Raw genomic sequence first — 17,877 nt, 5'->3', positions numbered from 1 at the left:
GAACGTGCAGACTCCGCATCCAAGGCCGGAATTGAACCAGGGACCCTGGAGATGTGAGGCAGCAGTGATAACCACTGTGCTACCATGCCACTCTCTGGTGGAGAAGGTTTATCCTATTGACTAACTGGAGCTTACAGTACTTTTAAACATACTAATCACCGCTAATTTTGAGTAAGTGCCGATATGAAAATCCAGAGGCATCTGTGAGTACTTCTGTAAAGTTTAAATTGAAATTCGAAGTTTATAAAAAGTGACTGACTGATAAACTCTTTGACTTAACATGCACAGGTGATGTTAGGCATTGAAACTGCGCGTGTTTTGCTTTATACCGGTGGCTCCGCCAGTAGTTTTTGCATAGCATTGGAAGGATGTGGCATGAACAGGGTGTAATAGTTACCATCACTGGAGCACAAATTAATGGTGTAGGCTTCAATAAGTTAGTGATAAACAACTGTCAATAATGTAGGAAAAAACAAACACTGTAGTTCATTAAAGATATACTTCCAACTCTGAATTGTACCATTAGACTAGTTGTCTCCAAACTTTTTGAGCACAAGATCACTTTTAGAATCTAAATGCAGTACAAGATATACTCTTAAACATTTGACTTTATTAAAACCCAAAAAATGTATGCATAACACTCATCTATTCATAGTGTGATACCTGTGTTTTCACATTATCTGTGAGTGCTGTGAAACGCGCAGTTTGAGATGGCCACTTTCACACAGTCCATCAGATGGGCATCCGTGAGATGAGTGCAGTGCTTGGGAATTGATGATTTGCATCTGGGGAAAAAGCCATTTCACAGAGGTATGTGGGACCAAAATAGACCTTCACCTTGAGTGCGCAGGGTTTAAGAAAAGGGTACTTCTCCCTGTCTCCAAGTTCATAGAATCATAGAATTTACAGTGCAGAAGGAAGCCGCTCGGCCCATCGAGTCAGCACCAGCCCCTGGAATTAGCACCCCACTTAAACCCACATCCGTAACCCAGTAACCCCACCAAACCTTTGTGGAGACTAAGGGCAATTTAGCATGGCCAATCCACCTAACCTGCACATCCACCTCACAGCCCTTGTCCATTGACCTAGCTTTCAGCTCTTTGTCATTTTGCGTGGTGATGATTTCCTCATCAAGTCCACTGCTTTTTCAAACAGCTGCTGAAATGTTGTCAGTTCTCCAATGTCCACTTCGATTTGAGACAAACCTAATGATTTGTTCCATCTTGTCTAACTCCTGAAATCATCTGTTAAATTCCTTTTCCAATTTGTTCAGTTGGTCACAGAATTTGTTTGGATGGAACCTGCCCTGTTTGACCTGTTGTTGGATTTCCTCCAGATGTGCTCAGTAATTTTGTTCTTGGACAGCGAACACCACAGGCCCAGTTTCAACTTGGAACAGATTTGCTGCACTGATCATGTGCGACAAGCTCTGTCCCTCCCCTGCAGTTCGCATTTCCTTCAATTTTGTCCATAAGTCTAGCAACCATGCATTATCTGACAGCTTGCAATGCATCTCATTTCTTGACTAAAGAAAGGTGACAATTTCAGGGAGCAGATCTAAAACTCTCTGGAGGACTTTTCCTTGATTTAACCACCTCACAGCTGCATGAAGGATTAGCTCATTGTAGGTCATGAAGTGGAGATGCCGGCGTTGGATGCCGACGTTACTGTTCTCATTGTAGGTGGCATCAAGCTCATCGAGTAACAATTTGAGCAAGCAATGTTCATAGAATTTACATTGCTGAAGGAGGCCATTCGGCCAATCACATCTACACAGGCCCTTGAATGAGTTGCAGAGCTCTGGCACGGATTGAGTTGACTGTCACTACATGAGACAAGGCAATAATCTTGCTCGCATGCACTTGTTGGTGGGTAACAATGTAGTCATTGACAAACAAGGGGACTTCAAGGTCATTTCATGCAGAATGCAGCAAAGCCCGTATTGACAACCAGCATTGATGGTGCACTAGCAGTTGTGATTGAAACCAGTTCCCTGATCAGAATGTCTTTTTCAGCCACATACCCTATGAATTTGTTGCAGACATCCTCGCCTCTTGTCCTCTCTTTGACTGGCAAAAGAGTGAGAAAGTTCTCCTTTGTTGTTGAGTCTGAATGCCATGTGAAGGAAAACAATCAGCTGGGCCATATCCGTCATGTCTACTAATTCATCAAACTGCAGTGAGAAACATTCATGTCTGACAAGACTTGGTATATGTACTTGCTGAGACACATCTTTGGACAACAATTACACCCTTCTGGCTGGTGTTAAAGCAACAAGTGCATGCTCTTGATGGCTGTCATAATTTCATCTTTGCTTTTAAACTCTTTGACAAAAGTGTTGGCAGCGACCGTCTTAGCCTCCTTAATAGCTTCATCATCGATGAATGGTTTCTTGTGTGGCTAATGCGAAAAGACATCTCTTTGCTGGCCTTGCCTTCAGCCACAGGCTTTGAAAAGAGTGACTGTTGAGCTTTCAAAATTCCCTTAATTCCCCAACTTTCTTCATCCGAATCGTTCTGTTTAAAGGGAAAGTTTCTTGAAATTTTGCATGCATTGTTATGTGATGCTATTCCAAGTGATCTCTTTTACTGAACACAGTACGAAGTCTTACAACACCAGGTTAAAGTCCAACAGGTTTGTTTCGATGTCACTAGCTTTCGGAGCGCTGCTCCTTCCTCAGGTGAATGAAGAGGTCTGTTCCAGAAACACATATATAGACAAATTCAAAGATGCCAAACAATGCTAGGAATGCAAGCATTAGCAGGTGATTAAATCTTTACAGATCCAGAGATGGGGTAACCCCAGGTTAAAGAGGATTGTCTCAAGCCAGGACAGTTGGTAGGATTTCGCAGGCCAGATGGTGGGGGATGAATGTAATGTGACATGAATCCCAGGTCCCGGTTGAGGCCGCACTCATGTGTGCGGAACTTGGCTATAAGTTTCTGCTCGGCGATTCTGCGTTGTCGCGGGTCCTGAAGGCCGCCTTGGAGAACGCTTACCCGGAGATCAGAGGCTGAATGCCCTTGACTGCTGAAGTGTTCCCCGACTGGAAGGGAACATTCCTGCCTGGTGATTGTTGCGCGATGTCCGTTCATTCGTTGTCGCAGCGTCTGCATGGTCTCGCCAATGTACCACGCTTCGGGACATCCTTTCCTGCAGCGTATGAGGTAGACAATGTTGGCCGAGTCGCACGAGTATGTACCGCGTACCTGGTGGGTGGTGTTCTCACGTGTAATAGTGGTATCCATGTCGATGATCTGGCACGTCTTGCAGAGATTGCCATGACAGGGTTGTGTGGTGTCGTGGTCACTGTTCTGAAGACTGGGTAGTTTGCTGCAAACAATGGTTCGTTTGAGGTCGCGCGGTTGTTTGAAGGCAAGTAGTGGGGGTGTGGGGATGACCTTGGCAAGATGTTCATCGTCATCAATGACGTGTTGAAGGCTGTGAAGAAGATGACGTAGTTTCTCCGCTCCGGGGAAGTACTGGACGACGAAGGGTATTCTGTCGGTTGTGTCCCATGTTTGTCTTCTGAGGAGGTCGGTCCGGTTTTTCGCTGTGGCGCGTTGGAACTGTCGATCGATGAGTCGAGTGCCATATCCCGTTCGTACGAGGGCATCTTTCAACGTCTGTAGATGTCTGTTACGCTCCTCCTCGTCTGAGCAGCATCCCCCATGAGGACGGCATTGCTGGAACAGCCTCAGTACTCAACACCGACAACTGCCAATCTCCAGACGCAATTCTGCAACTCATCCGCTTCATTCTGGATCACAACGTCTTCACCTTCGACAACAAGTTCTTCATCCAGACGCATGGAACAGCCATGGGGACCAAATTCGCACCCCAATACGCCAACATCTTCATGCACAAGTTTGAACAGGACCTACTCACCGCACAGGACCTTCAACCGATGTTATACACCAGATACATTGATGAAATTTGACGAACCATTGTTTGCAGCAAACTACCCAGTCTTCAGAACAGTGACCACGACACCACACAACCCTGTCATGGCAATCTCTGCAAGACGTGCCAGATCATCGACATGGATACCACTATTGCACGTGAGAACACCACCCACCAGGTACGCGGTACATACTCGTGCGACTCGGCCAACGTTGTCTACCTCATACGCTGCAGGAAAGGATGTCCCGAAGCGTGGTACATTGGCGAGACCATGCAGACGCTGCGACAACGAATGAACGGACATCGCGCAACAATCACCAGGCATGAATGTTCCCTTCCAGTCGGGGAACACTTCAGCAGTCAAGGGCATTCAGCCTCTGATCTCCGGGTAAGCGTTCTCCAAGGCGGCCTTCAGGACCCGCGACAACGCAGAATCGCCGAGCAGAAACTTATAGCCAAGTTCCGCACACATGAGTGCGGCCTCAACCGGGACCTGGGATTCATGTCACATTACATTCATCCCCCACCATCTGGCCTGCAAAATCCTACCAACTGTCCTGGCTTGAGACAATTCACACCTCTTTAACCTGGGGTTACCCCATCTCTGGATCTGTAAAGATTTAATCACCTGCTAATGCTTGCATTCCTCGCATTGTTTGGCATCTTTGAATTTGTCTATATATGTGTTTCTGGAACAGACCTCTTCATTCACCTGAGGAAAGAGCAGCGCTCCGAAAGCTAGTGACATCGAAACAAACCTGTTGGACTTTAACCTGGTGTTGTAAGACTTCGTACTGTGTTCACCCCAGTCCAACGCCGGCTTCTCCACATCATGACTACCATCTTTTACTGAAGGCACACTCTGTTGACAAATGAGACAAATGGTCTTGTCTTTGACATACATAAAAAGAAATTCACTTTCCTATTCCTGGTAAAAATGGTAGGTTTTTGCCCTCTTGGAGGTGTAAAACGGGCTTTCTTTACTCCACAACAGGCTGGTATTGAATGTCACAGATAACTGCGGGTGTCTCTCTCCCGCAGGTGTTGAAACCACAACCCTGAAGTGTCGCACTGGGACAGCTTCGCAAGAGAGAGGGAACAAGTCTCACTGTTTATATCTAACCAGATTGTTCTTATGCCGCGCCAGTTATCTTGACTGCCACCTACGCCTGTGTGAGTCTCTCTCCTGTTGATATGAAATGTCATCGGAAGTGCCCCACGAGTGCAACTTCACAAGAGAGAGAGAAAGAGGGACCACTGTTTATCCCTAAATAGTAGCCTCTCTTGAGTGAGCGTGTTCGAAGCGTTCAAATTCCTTTTGGGTCCTCAACTACGGAATTATGTTCTGGCAATTATTGTGACTCAACCAGAGCGGACAGTGAAAGAAAGGTGAGACTACAACAATAGTAGATTGAAAAATAAATAATTTATTCACGAGAATTAGGTCCTCCACAACTCAGACTATAACACACACAAACACGGGTTATAAAGGTGTCCGGGATTCTCCCTTCTGGGGATTCAGTCCCCACTCCGGCAGGAAAACCGGCGGCAACCACTCAGGCGTCAACAGCCCCCGAAACTGTGGAATTCTCCGCATTTCCGGGGGCTAGGTGGATGCTAGAGGAGTTGGTACCATTCCAGCTGGCGCCGAAGGGCCGGCGCGAGTTTGCGCATGCGCGGAATGGCCGGCATTATTCCGCGCATACGCAGACCGGCCGGCATATTTTCGCGCATGTGTGGGGGCTTCTCTTCTGCGCGCTGGCCCCCGGGCAATATGGTGGAGCCTTACAGGGGCACGGCGATGAAGAAAGAAGTGTACCCACGGAACAAGCCCACCCACAGATCGGTGGCCTCGATCGCGGCCAGACCACCGTGGGGACCCCCCCTGGGGCCAGATCCCCCCGCGCCCCCCTGAGGACAGCCCATGCATACTCACCTGCCAGGTCCAGCCGGTGCATGAGTTGAGTGATTCACGCCGGCGGGACAGGCCAAAAATGGACGGCCACTCGGCCCACCGGGGCCCGGAGAATTGCCGGGGGGGGGGTCGCTGTCAATGGCCCCCGACCACATGGCGGGAATCCCACCCCCGCCCGAAAAACGGCGTCGGAGAATACGGCAGCCAGTGTCGGGGCGGCGGGATTCGCGCCTCCCCCTGGGGATTCTCCGACCCGGCGAATCTCCGACTCCGACCCACTCTGTATAAAGAAAGAGACTAAATGGCACATCGAAAATTCTTACTTTTACATAACTGTACTTAAACGCCCGCTAACATATATATATATATCCACTCACCCACCCAAACCTCAACAATCTAACCTAATAGGGAGTTTCTGTGGGCTGAGGGAGTATACTCACCGTTCCCAGGAAGAATAGTTAAAACCGGCACAGATGTCTCTGGCTCTTCCTCAAAACTGGCTGGCCCATGTGTCTGCTGGGCCGTGATCTTGGCGTTCCTTTGGTCTTATGGTCTGGTAACAGCCTTGCAGCAAGTGAAGAGGCTGCCAAGCAGGAAGGAAAGAGAGAGCGAGAGCCCCTGAGTCCCGTATTTTTAAGGGCAAAACACTTGAATGGAGCTGACTGGCCCCTCCCACAAGTGAGTTCCAGGACGAAGGCCTGCTAATTGCTGGCAGGATGAAAATTGATTTTGTTGTGGGTCAGGGTTTAGAGAATCCCAAAGTGTATCATGGAGTGTATCATGACCCACAACTTTTAATAGATTGTGGTATGGGGAGCACACGGCCCACTCTACAGGTGTGGTACAGCAGAAATGAAAAGTATTTTTTAAAACAAAACAATGTTTATTCTATGAACTCAAGTTAACCTTTTTAAAACATACAGTGAACAACTTAGCGACCAGTAAATCAAATACACCCCCCAAAGAATACAACACTAAGTAATCTGTATGCTGCCCTTTTCACCCAGAAGACTTAACAAACCTTTAAACAGAAGCACATCAGGGTTTACGTTCAATACTGAAAATATTTATAATTCTGAATTCACCAAATGATTAAGAGATAGTCCTTCGTGGCAGAGAAAGATCAACAGTACAGCTGCTTTTTCTGACTTCAGCTGCAACACACTGAAAAACAAAACCAAAAAGACACAGACACACCCAAGCTTTTCTCAAAGTGAAACTAAAAAGCAGAACCAGAGCTCAGCTCCACCCACACTCTGACATCACTGCAGTAACATGAGCAGCCAAACATTTCTTAAAGCATTTCTCATGACAATTTAATCAGTGTCCTCACAAAATGTTCCATAATGTCTCAGGAGACTGCTGATCTCTTGAAAATGGCTCAAGTGGATGCTAGGGACAACTTTAATTGTTTTCCCATTAGGGTAATGTGATTTCACCTGGCCAGGCAATACTGATTTAACATCCCATTATTTCTTTTGGAGTGAATTTGAGCCGTGATCTTCCCGCATAATTTTCTGTTGGATCTGCCATGTCTCATGGCCCTGCTTTGGTGCTTTGTTCTGAGATGAGTCTTTGGGATGTATATTCTGCTGTCTGCCTGCAGGCATGAATTCTGTTTTCCTGTACAGCATGTCCATTTAAAATGGAATATATCCTTTCCAATTTTGTCCAGTTCATTTTTGTTGCGCTGATGAGTTGCTTACAGAGGCCCTTGGCTTCTCGCTCGTCATTTTGGCGCCTGCGAGAATCTCATTGCCTGAGTCTCGCGGAGTTTTGTGCATGGCTCAACTAGCAATGAGCTCATCGTTACAAGATTCCCAAGTCACAGAATCACAGAAAATAAAGTGCAGAAGAGGCCCTTCGGCACATCAAGCCTGCACCGACACTTGGAAAATACCTGACCTGGAGACCTTTGGTGGCAGCCATGAGCTGAGCAGTTCAACGAAAGTTGGCTCTCGCCTAAGATCATTGACTAAGGCCTTTTAACCCCTATACGGTAAAACAGTGGTTAGCACTGTTGCTTCACAGCGCCAGGGACGCGGGTTCGATTCCTGGCTTGGGTCACTGTCTGTGTGGAGTCTGCATGTTCTCCCTGTGTCTGCGTGGGTTTCCTCCGGGTTCTCCGGTTTCCTCCAACAAGTCCCGAAAGACATGCTTGTTAGGTGAATTGGTCATTCTGAATTCTCCCTCTGTGTACCCGATCAGGCGCCGGAATGTGGCGGCTAGGGGATTTTCACAGTAACTTCATTGCAGTGTTAATGTAAGCCTACTTGTGACACAAATTACACACGGGCAACAAAAGTGCAGAAAATCCCCCAAACTAACCACTCATTGACTGCACTACCAACCAAGATGGAAAAGAGTTAGCCGCCTAGTCGAAAAGCCAGTAGAAACGTGGGGAGGCAAACCCCAGCCTCAGAACAAAGGAACACATGTGGAGGCACAGAACCAGGTAGGGTCGACCCCACAGGGCTCCCGCAGCAGACCTTGGCGCTGATGTGCTTCATCACCTCCGAGTTTCAAAAATGTAGGGAGGGGATGAATAAAGACCTCCTGGTGGCCGTCGAAGCAGCAGTTGAGGCTGCGCCGGCCCCATGAAGGAGGCATTGGACAAAATGGAGCGGAGGCTAGATGCCCAGGAGACGATGAAAAGGGACCTCGAAAAAGTCACCATGGACAAAGGGGATAGGATTGCGGCTTCCAAGTCCCAGGTAGCAGGACTGGTCAAGACCCAGAGGGGCCTGAAAGACACAGTCGACGACCAAGAAAACCGACCACATCCACGCCACTTAAGAATCTGACAAAGAGTCACCTGGACTCGAAACATTAGCTCTTTTCTCTCCCTACAGATGCTGAGAGTTTCCAGCATTTTCTCTTTGGTTTAAGAATCTTGGGCCTGCCAGAGGGAACAGAGTTGAGGAACCTCACAGAATACATTGCAGCGATGCTCGGGAAGTTGGTTGGCTAGGAGGGCAACGGCAAGCCTCCAAAGATGGACCACATCCACATGTCACTTTGGCAGCAGTCCAAGACTGGGGAGCCACCACGGGTGATAATCATGAAGCTCCACTGGCACCTGGATAAAGGGTGGATCCTAAAGTAGACGAAGAGCGTGAGAGAGTGCCAATGGGAAGAACATCTCATCCGTTTGTGCCAGGACATTGGTGCCGAACTGGGCAAGCAGAATTCTACACGGCCAAATCCGCGCTCTACAAAAGTGGTGCGCAGTTTGGCATGCTCTATCCTGCCAAACTGTGGGTTATGTTATTCTCTAAGTCTGAATAAAAATTGTAGATTTCCAGTAAACACAAATACTTTATTCAAAGGGTTTGTTCTGTTTCCAGAGCTCAACTAGATGTAATACAGTCAAGAGGTATGACCAGTGAAACTAAGGTAAACTGCCTATGCTGAGCTGTCTCTGTGTGCTGCTGCTCACTAGCCCTGTGCTTCTAAAAGAGGCGGATCCTCCCTTGGGTCGGACCCTTTATACCCGTCTCTGATGCTGCCCTCTAGTGATGCTGTGGCTGTTACATCTGTGCTGTAGTCCCTGGTGTATGTGCAAATGTACAAATCACTACATCCCCTCCTTTTATTTGACATGTTTTCTAGACTGGCCTCAAGAAAACTGTACATAACAAATGGTGAGAATATGGAAATCTGCACACTGTGAAAATGATAAAAGTAACACAGAAACAATTAACTGTGTTACGAGTCCATCGTGAGAAATGTCCATATTCGCCTTGTGCGTGTGTGAAGGGATGCTGTGGCTGTTACATCTGTGCTGTAGTCCCTGGTGTATGTGCAGATGTACAGATCACTACATGGGTCACGAATCAGGACAAAGAGCTGTACTTTGACATCCCCGAGGAGGCTAACAAGTTTGTCCAGAAAAAGGACTGGGCAAGTAACAATACAGGATGATGGTCAGAACGTGGGCTGTAAGAATCTGAGATGGACAGGGTTGAGCGACCACATGTAGGGGTGTGTGGAGGGGGGGCATGGAGAGAGGTAGATGTGGTTAATTGGGGTATCCGAAGGTTAGGGGAGCCACCACACTAGCGAACAGGCTGGTGTACGGAGGTACAGAGAAGGAGGAGGCCGCGGTTCACCTCCTGGCAGGGAGAGAGCGCCTGGCAGGAGGTGGGGGGAAAATCAGAATCCCTGGGGAAATGAAGGGCAAGAAGGGGAGGATGGGGGGGGGGGAGTTGGGGGGAAATCATGGAGGGGGGGGGGACTATGCAGGGGGACACTAGGGTAGGAAAGCACAGGGGGAGAAGCTGGGGTAGGAGGAGGGGGGAAGGAAGAGGGTAGAGCTCTGGCTGCAACAGCTCGCACAAGGAGACGGTGAAAATGAGGATGTAGTCAGCAGCCATCTTGAATGGCCTGTGAAAAAGGGCAGGTCCAGACAAAAAGGGGCAGACCCACAGGGTGAGTATGGGTGACCCTACAGGGGGGAGAGACCTCAATGGGTGGCGAAATGACCAAGAGTGTTCACCCATCTTAAGATTCTGAGAGTGGATGTAGCCTTCCTACAGGAAACACACCTAAGAGAGGGGGGCTGAATGCAGGTAAAGAAGGGCTGATGGGGACAATCGTTTCAGGCATGTTTCAACACTAGGGCAAGGTGGGTGGCCAGACTAGTTAACAGGGGAGTTCCATTCAGGGCAGCACAGTAGCATAGTGGTTAGCACTATGGCTTCACAGCGCCAGGGTCCCAGGTTCGATTCCCGCTTGGGCCACTGTCTGTGCGGAGTCTGCAGGTTCTCCCAGTGTCTGTGTGGGTTTCCTCCGGGTGCTCCGGTTTCCTCCCACAGTCCAAAGATGTGCAGGCAAGGTGGATTGGCCATGCCAAATTGGCCCTTAGGTTAAATGGATTGCTGGGTTGCAGGGATAGGGTGGAGGTGTGGGCTTAGGTAGGGTGCTCTTTCCAAGAGCCGGTGCAGACTCGATGGGCTGAATGGCCTCTTCTGCACTGTAAATTCTATGATTCTATGATTCACACTGACAAACACAGTGATGGACCCAGAAATCTTGGTAAACATACAGACGTTTATGAAGTTAGTGTTGCTTAGTTTCTTCATTTGTGTGTTTTGCCAATGGCTCTGTTTTTGTGTATAAATCTTGCGACTAAAGGTTAAATCCCAGTAAAAATATTTTAAAAATCACCTGACCTGCCTACTTAATCCCATTTGCCAGCACTTGGCCCGTAGCTTTGAATGTTATGATGTGCCAAGTGCTCAGCCAGGTACTTTTAAAGGATCTGAGGCAACCTGCTTCTACCACCCTCCCAGGCAGGGCATTCCAGACCGTCACCATCCTCTGGGTGAAAAGGTTTGTGGTAAACACCACTGGTAACATACTACGCGTATTACGGTACTGCCACTGTATTACAGGTACCACAGTAAATCCCAGCCTGTTGGCTCCTCCCAGCAGGCACCGTATAAAAGTGCATGCTCTCCTGCGCTGCTCCCATTCTGGTTCCAGCTGCAAGAGGCTCAACATCTTGTGCAATAAAGCCTCAATTGTTTCACCATTCTCGTCTCATGGTCATTGATGGTACATCAATTTATTGCACAAGATCTTTAAAGAGATGAACGTCCTAATCAAGCCTAATCGCCTGGAGCTGAACCCTCACGCAGCCGACGCCACAGCCACCTTCGAGCACTGGCTAGCCTACTTTGAAGGTGACCTCAGAGCAGCCACTGAAGAACTCTCGGACCCACAGACGCTCCAGATCCTCTACTCACGGGTGAGCCCCCAAGTTTTTCCCCCTCATCCGGGACGCGCCCACCTACACAGAAGCAATGGCGCTACAAAAGGGACAGTACATCAAGTCTGTGAATCAAGTGTACGCCAGGTACCTCCTGGCCACGAGACAGAAACTCCTGGGGGAGTCTCAGGACGATTTCTTGCGGGCCCTATGGATACACGGTATGGAACTGTAACTGCCAGGCAGTTTTGGCAGTTCAACACACCAAACTACTAATCAGAGACACTTATGTCATGGGCATTAAGTCTACTTACATTCGCCAGCGGCTATTGGACGGGGGTACGTTCAACCTTGCAGAGACTGTGCAGCTTGCTAACTCCCTCAACGTGGACTCCCGTAATTTGGAGGCCTACACCTCCGACCGTGCGGCACCCTCGTGGGCATCATGGGCCCCACCAGTGGGGTAGCCGACCAACTCCAGAGGGCCCAAATGTTACTTTTGTGGCCAGAGCAAACATCCCAGGCAGCGCTGCCCGGCGCGGAGCGCGACCTGCAATGGGTATGGGAAGAAGGGCCACTTCGTCTCTGTTTGCCAGGCCCGGTCAGTCGCCGCTGTTTCCCGGCCCAGCATTGCTACACCCCCCACGTGTGATCCAGGGGAGCCGCCATCTTCTCCACCACAAGCCACGTGCGGCTCGTGGGCACCGCCATCTTGGAGGTCATCCGTCATGTACGCCCCATGAGCGCCATCATCTTCGCCGCCATCTTGGACCGCGCCCCAGGACCCCTGCTCGCCTGGCCGTTCGCAGCCCGCCGGTACCTCCGCCGATCAGCCCAGCAACCCTCAGCATCTTCTGCAGCTCGCCTCCATCACCCTTGATCAGTCCGCATAATTGGGGACCCACTGGGCACAGTAAGAGAAGAACCCCAGGCAGCTATTCAGGATCCTGCCATTCACACCACCTTGAGGAACATTTGTTTGCTTCTTTACTTATCATAGTGTCATAGAATCATACAGCACTGAAAATGCCCTCTGGCCCATCGCGTCTGCTCCGGTAAAAATAACAACCTATTTTATATAATTTTCCAGCGCATGGTCCATAGCCTTGTATGCCCTGCGATCGCAAGTGCACATCTAAATACTTCTTAAATGTTATGAGGGTCTCTGCCTCCACCACCCTTTCAGGCAGCAAATTCTAAACGCCCACACCCTCTGGGTAAAGTGGTTTTTCCTCACATCCCCTCCAAACCTCCTGCCCCTTACCTTAAATCCATGCCCCCTGGTCACTGATCCCTCCACCAAGGGGAAACATTTGTTCCTGTCTACTCTATCTATGCCCCTCAAAATGTTATACATTTCAATCATGCCCCTCTCTGTCTCCTCTGCTCCAAGAAAAACAATCCAAGTCTATCCAATCTCTCTTCATAATTAACACTCTCCAGCCCAGGCAACATCCTGGTAAATCTCCTCTGCACCTATTACCTTCTTCTCTGCCTTGCACCATCTTCCCTTTTGTAATTTAAACTCTCCAGCCATCCACAGTATCACAGACCCTCGCTTATATTCTTCCCCCCACCCCCCAACCGCGCCACAGCCCTCACATTGCCTGCCTCTGTCACATATTCCAACTCTAACCTTCGATCTAATGAAAGGCTATTAACCGTTTCTCTCTCCACAGATGTTGTCTGACCTGTTGAAGATTTCAAGAGCTCTGTGTTTTTATTACAGATTTCCAGCATCCGCAGTTTTTGTATTTTACCTTATTTTTTTAATTCATTTTCTTTCAGTCGTGCACTAAACACTCTTGTCCACCAGATGTTGCTGCCATTCCCTGGCAACTGCTTAAGTAAGGAAAACTACTAAAGTTGAACAGTAAGGTTATGTGCTGCCCTGCAGTATGGGAATATCTGTAAAGCCACTTTTATGAACTTCACAAATGGCTCACTATTTCTCTTAAATTGTCGATTGAGTAAAAGAACAGCAGTCAATTCATGAGGAAATAGAAATTTGCGGTTATTTAAACTGACAGATATAATTTTTCACTTCTTATTTCTCTTGCGTGACCCCCATTCCTCCACTCCCCTCCCAGCCCCAGTGAAATCCATAAGTGTTACTTGCCCAAGAGCGACGTAACTTAGTTTTGGCACTCCCTCCTTTTAAAGCCGGGACCTAAGTTATTTCAAACAAAAAGAAGTTACAGTTAATTTGCTTCTTGTGATATTGGACAGTGCAATTTATACTGACGGAATGAGGACCAACGCTTCCAATCCATTTCAGAGCTAGGCAGCAGATTGTGTTTAGACTTAGAAAGGCAAGATTGAGCATGCACAATTGATACAGTAGTAGTGATCCCATCTTGAAGGACAAGCAGACCAAAATGAATCTGCAAAGTCGGTGTAGATGGACTCATTCATGCATGTATATTTTTTAAAGTATAGATTTAGAATACCCAATCCTTTTTTTTCCAATTAAGGGCAATTTAGCTGACACCATTCATGCATGTATAGAGCTGAGGATAAACTACATTAGTGTTATGTTTGCAAAAATGGAGTGATGGAAAACCAACTTTTGCAGCTCAGTTTTCACATATGAAAATTATTGTTCGATCTTCCCTAAAACTTGACTTACTGGTTCAATATCCACTAGGTGGCAGAAATAACTGTTTTATTTCTCACTTTTAGCTTGAATCTGCCTCTTTGCACAATTTCTGATAAGATTTAAGCAAGGGGCAATGCATTCTCACAACAGTCGCTCTCGCACATATAGTAAATAAAGTCGGCATAGTCCCAGATGACCATGGGTTGCTTTCCACTTTGTGGGGGAAAGCTGACTGGTGGTGATTTAACCTGAGGATCACAACACCTCAGACGAGGGGCAGGAGTGAGAAGGTGGGCCTTCATGAATAACCTTAGCCGGTACAGCAATTGAACCCGCATTGTTGGCCTCGCTTTGTATCATGAGCCAGCTATCCAGCTAACCGAGCTAAAATGACCCCACACAAATGGTAGTTGTATGTAATGAGTTCCAAGTCTATAGGTCGCAATCAGCCATGCTGCACCTGAAAGGCAGCGTACCATGGCACAAGGTAGCCGATAGAAGCCGAGAGACCCTATTCCTGGGACCCACCTGACTCATAATGCCTCGCGTGATTTAACGCGATCTCGGAAGACGTTGCAATGCGAATCCCGTCCAGTGTGGGCAGGATCACGTTTTGGCAAATCTGCATATTAGAACTAGAGCTAGTCTCACTCTAATATGCAGTTTCCCGAGGCATCCGGGGCGTTGGTATCTAACCCCTTCGCCTCAGAGATCTTCGGCGAGTGCCGTTCAGAACTGGTCTCCACAAACGGAGACCGGATGGAATGGTACTCGTGGGGGTCTCCCTGGGGATTGGAGGCCCTGAGGTGCTTGTCCTCTGGCAGTGTGGCACCCTGGCAGTGCCAGCCCGGCAGTGCTCTTGACAGTGTCACCTAGGTCCCAGCCTGGTGCTGCCAAGGTGCCCAGGTGGCACTGCCAGTTGGCAGGAGCACTGCTAGACTGGCAGTTTTCACGCGGTGGTGATCGGGTTGAGGATTCCCTGTGCAGGGGGTGCCCGTGGGATCCCCCTCATAGTGAGTGGGGGGTGAGGTCAGGGGTTGCATTGAGGACTGCAGAGATCAGCATGCCAGTGGAGCTCCACCAATGCAGAAATAGGGCTATGTGCGGCCTTGGCCTCACGTCCCCCGCTGAAGCCCTCTATCGCACGGGGGGGGGGGGGGAAGGTAAATAGTGGGTTGTTTCTCGGCACTGCAAGTGCCGGGAACTAAAAGCATTCACGATGGTAGATTGTTCCCATTGAGTTAAATCACACCCATAGTGTATGTCTGCTCCCTTGAACTGTGATGTGTAAGCCAAAGGCAATTGTGGAAAGCAATAGATAAGAAAAGTCTTTTGGGTACAACAAAGAAAAATCATTTATTTTATAATTGGTTTGTATTTTGAAATGTTTCTGCTTTAAAACTGCCGAGTTCGCACTAACCCAGACACAGAGGCCAAAAGCCCGGGGGAAGCCTCCTGTGGGTTTCCTGGAAGCCTTTATGCCTCTCGGGATTTACCCAGGTCCCCCGAGGCATCAATGTGAGAATCCTGCCCAAAGGGGCGTGATGAAATGGCGCGCCTCAGTAAGTTTTAAACCTGCTTAGACAAGCTTAGCCGGGATCTACCGGCCGCTCGGGATCTACCAGCCTACCCAGCGAGGCCGCAGCTGGACGCCATTCAATACTGTTCCGCACAAATGTAGACCAGGCGGAATGGCACGCCGGGGGTCTTCAGGTCCACCGGGGACCCTTGGGTGCCCAGAGATAGTGCACGGTGCCCCATGGCCCGCCCCCTGGAACTCGAGCACCTTAGCACTGCCTAACTGGCACCTTGGCACTGCCACCCTGGCACTGCCAAGATATCCGGGTGGCACTGCCAAGGGTCAGGGACCAAGGGGGGGCCGTGCCCGTGAAAGGAGGGTGGATGGGGGTTTGAAGGGCGGTGGGGTGCAAGGCAGATAAGTTGGAACTCTGGGAGGTTGCAAGAGGTGACGGGTGGGGGTCCTGGAGGAGTCCTGTTAGGGGATGTGGGGGCCTGAAAAGGGGGGGCCCTATAGCGGGGTGTCCTCACTTGGAGGCATGTGGGGTAATGCCCATGTGTGTGAGGGGTGACATTGCCCACGGGTGAGGGGTGCGGACAAAGTACCCCCCACACATATGGGCACTGAGAGATCGGGGCACCTTATCAAAATGGCGGACCGATCTCTAGGTTCAGCTCCCCAGTGCTGAAAGAAATTTTAAGGCGCAATTTTCCAGAAAGGTTTCTAAGTGTAGCTAGCAGGAATTACAGTGAGCTTCCCAGAACTTGACCTAGCGAGGCCGGCAACACTATTCAACGTTAATTGGTCCACTTAAAGAGGCCCCAAGGGCTTCTCGCTGCAAATGAAGGCTCTCCAGCCGATTCGCCGGCATTGCGCTCGCCAGTCCCCTGCTAACAAGGTCGAGCAGCACTTAAGCTGCGCTTGCTCACCCAACTCCAACCAGCTCGCAACAGTGGTGCCAAGGAGACCAGCCCCAAGATTCGGAGACGCTGACCTTGGGAGGCTCTTAGATGCCGTGGAGGGCAGGAGGGATGTCCTGTTCCCCCAAGGGTCCCGGAGGGTTAGCCATAGGGCAGCCAGTCTGCATGGGACAACGTGGCGGGAGCTGTGAGCGCCGGGAGTGTGAGCAGTAGGAATGGCCTCCAGTGCAGGAAGAAGGTCAACACCCCTCACCCGTGGGCAATGTCACTGGGCAACACGAGTAAGTAGACAACAATGTCACCCCCCCCCCCCCACCCCACCCCCCCCCCCCCCCCCCCTCCCCACACCCACTTCCTACCCCGAGACTTGTCCTCTCCTAGTGGGGATTCAGTGATGGTAATGCATTAAAAGTCAAGCAGAGATGGTTGGGTTCTCTCTTGTTGGCAATGGTCACTGCCTGGTACTTGTGTGCGCAAATATTATTTACCACTTATCAGGCTAAGTCTGAATGTCATCCAGGTTTTGCTGCATTTGGACATGGACTGCTTCAGTAGTTGAGGAGTTGCAAATAATGCTGAACATTGTGCCGTCCTCAGAGAACATCCCCACACCTGCTGATCTTATGCTGGAGGGAACGTAGCAGCTGAAGACGGTTGGACTGAGGATATTACCATGAAGAACTCCTGCAGTGATGTTCTGGGCTCAGATGGTCAACCTTCAACAACCACAAACCTCTTCCTTTGTGCTATGTATGATTCCAGAGAGATCTCCCCCTGTTTTCTCTTTGATTCTAGTTTTGCGAGTGTTCCCCCCACACACGTGGGCACACTCAGTCAAAAGCTGCCTTGAAGTCAAGGGCATTCACTTTTACCTCACCTCTTGAGGTCAGCTCTTTTGTCCATGTTGGACAAAGTTCAAGTGCTGAGTGGCCCTGGTGGAACCCAAACTGAGCGTTAGTGAGAAGGTTGTTTCTGTGTAAGTGCCACTTAATAAATAACACTGTCGATGACCATCCCATCATTTAGTGAATGATCGAGAGTAGACCGATGGGGCGGTAATTGGCTGGGTTGGATTTCTCCTGCTTTTTGTATACAGGGCAGATCTGGGCAATTTTCCACATTGCTGGGTAGAAACCAGTGTTGTAGCTGTACAAGACCACTTGGCTAGGGGCATGACTTGTTCTGAAATGTTGTCAGGGCTGATAATTATCCAGTGCTCTCAGCTCTTTCTTGATATCAAGTGGATTGAATCAAATTGGCTGAAGACTGGCACCTTTGATGCTGGAGACCTCAGGAGCAGGCCATGGT

This window comes from Scyliorhinus torazame, chromosome 3 (assembly GCF_047496885.1).
Source record: "Scyliorhinus torazame isolate Kashiwa2021f chromosome 3, sScyTor2.1, whole genome shotgun sequence".
Classification (NCBI taxonomy): Eukaryota; Metazoa; Chordata; class Chondrichthyes; order Carcharhiniformes; family Scyliorhinidae; genus Scyliorhinus; species Scyliorhinus torazame.
This window is presented reverse-complemented; position numbering follows the sequence as displayed.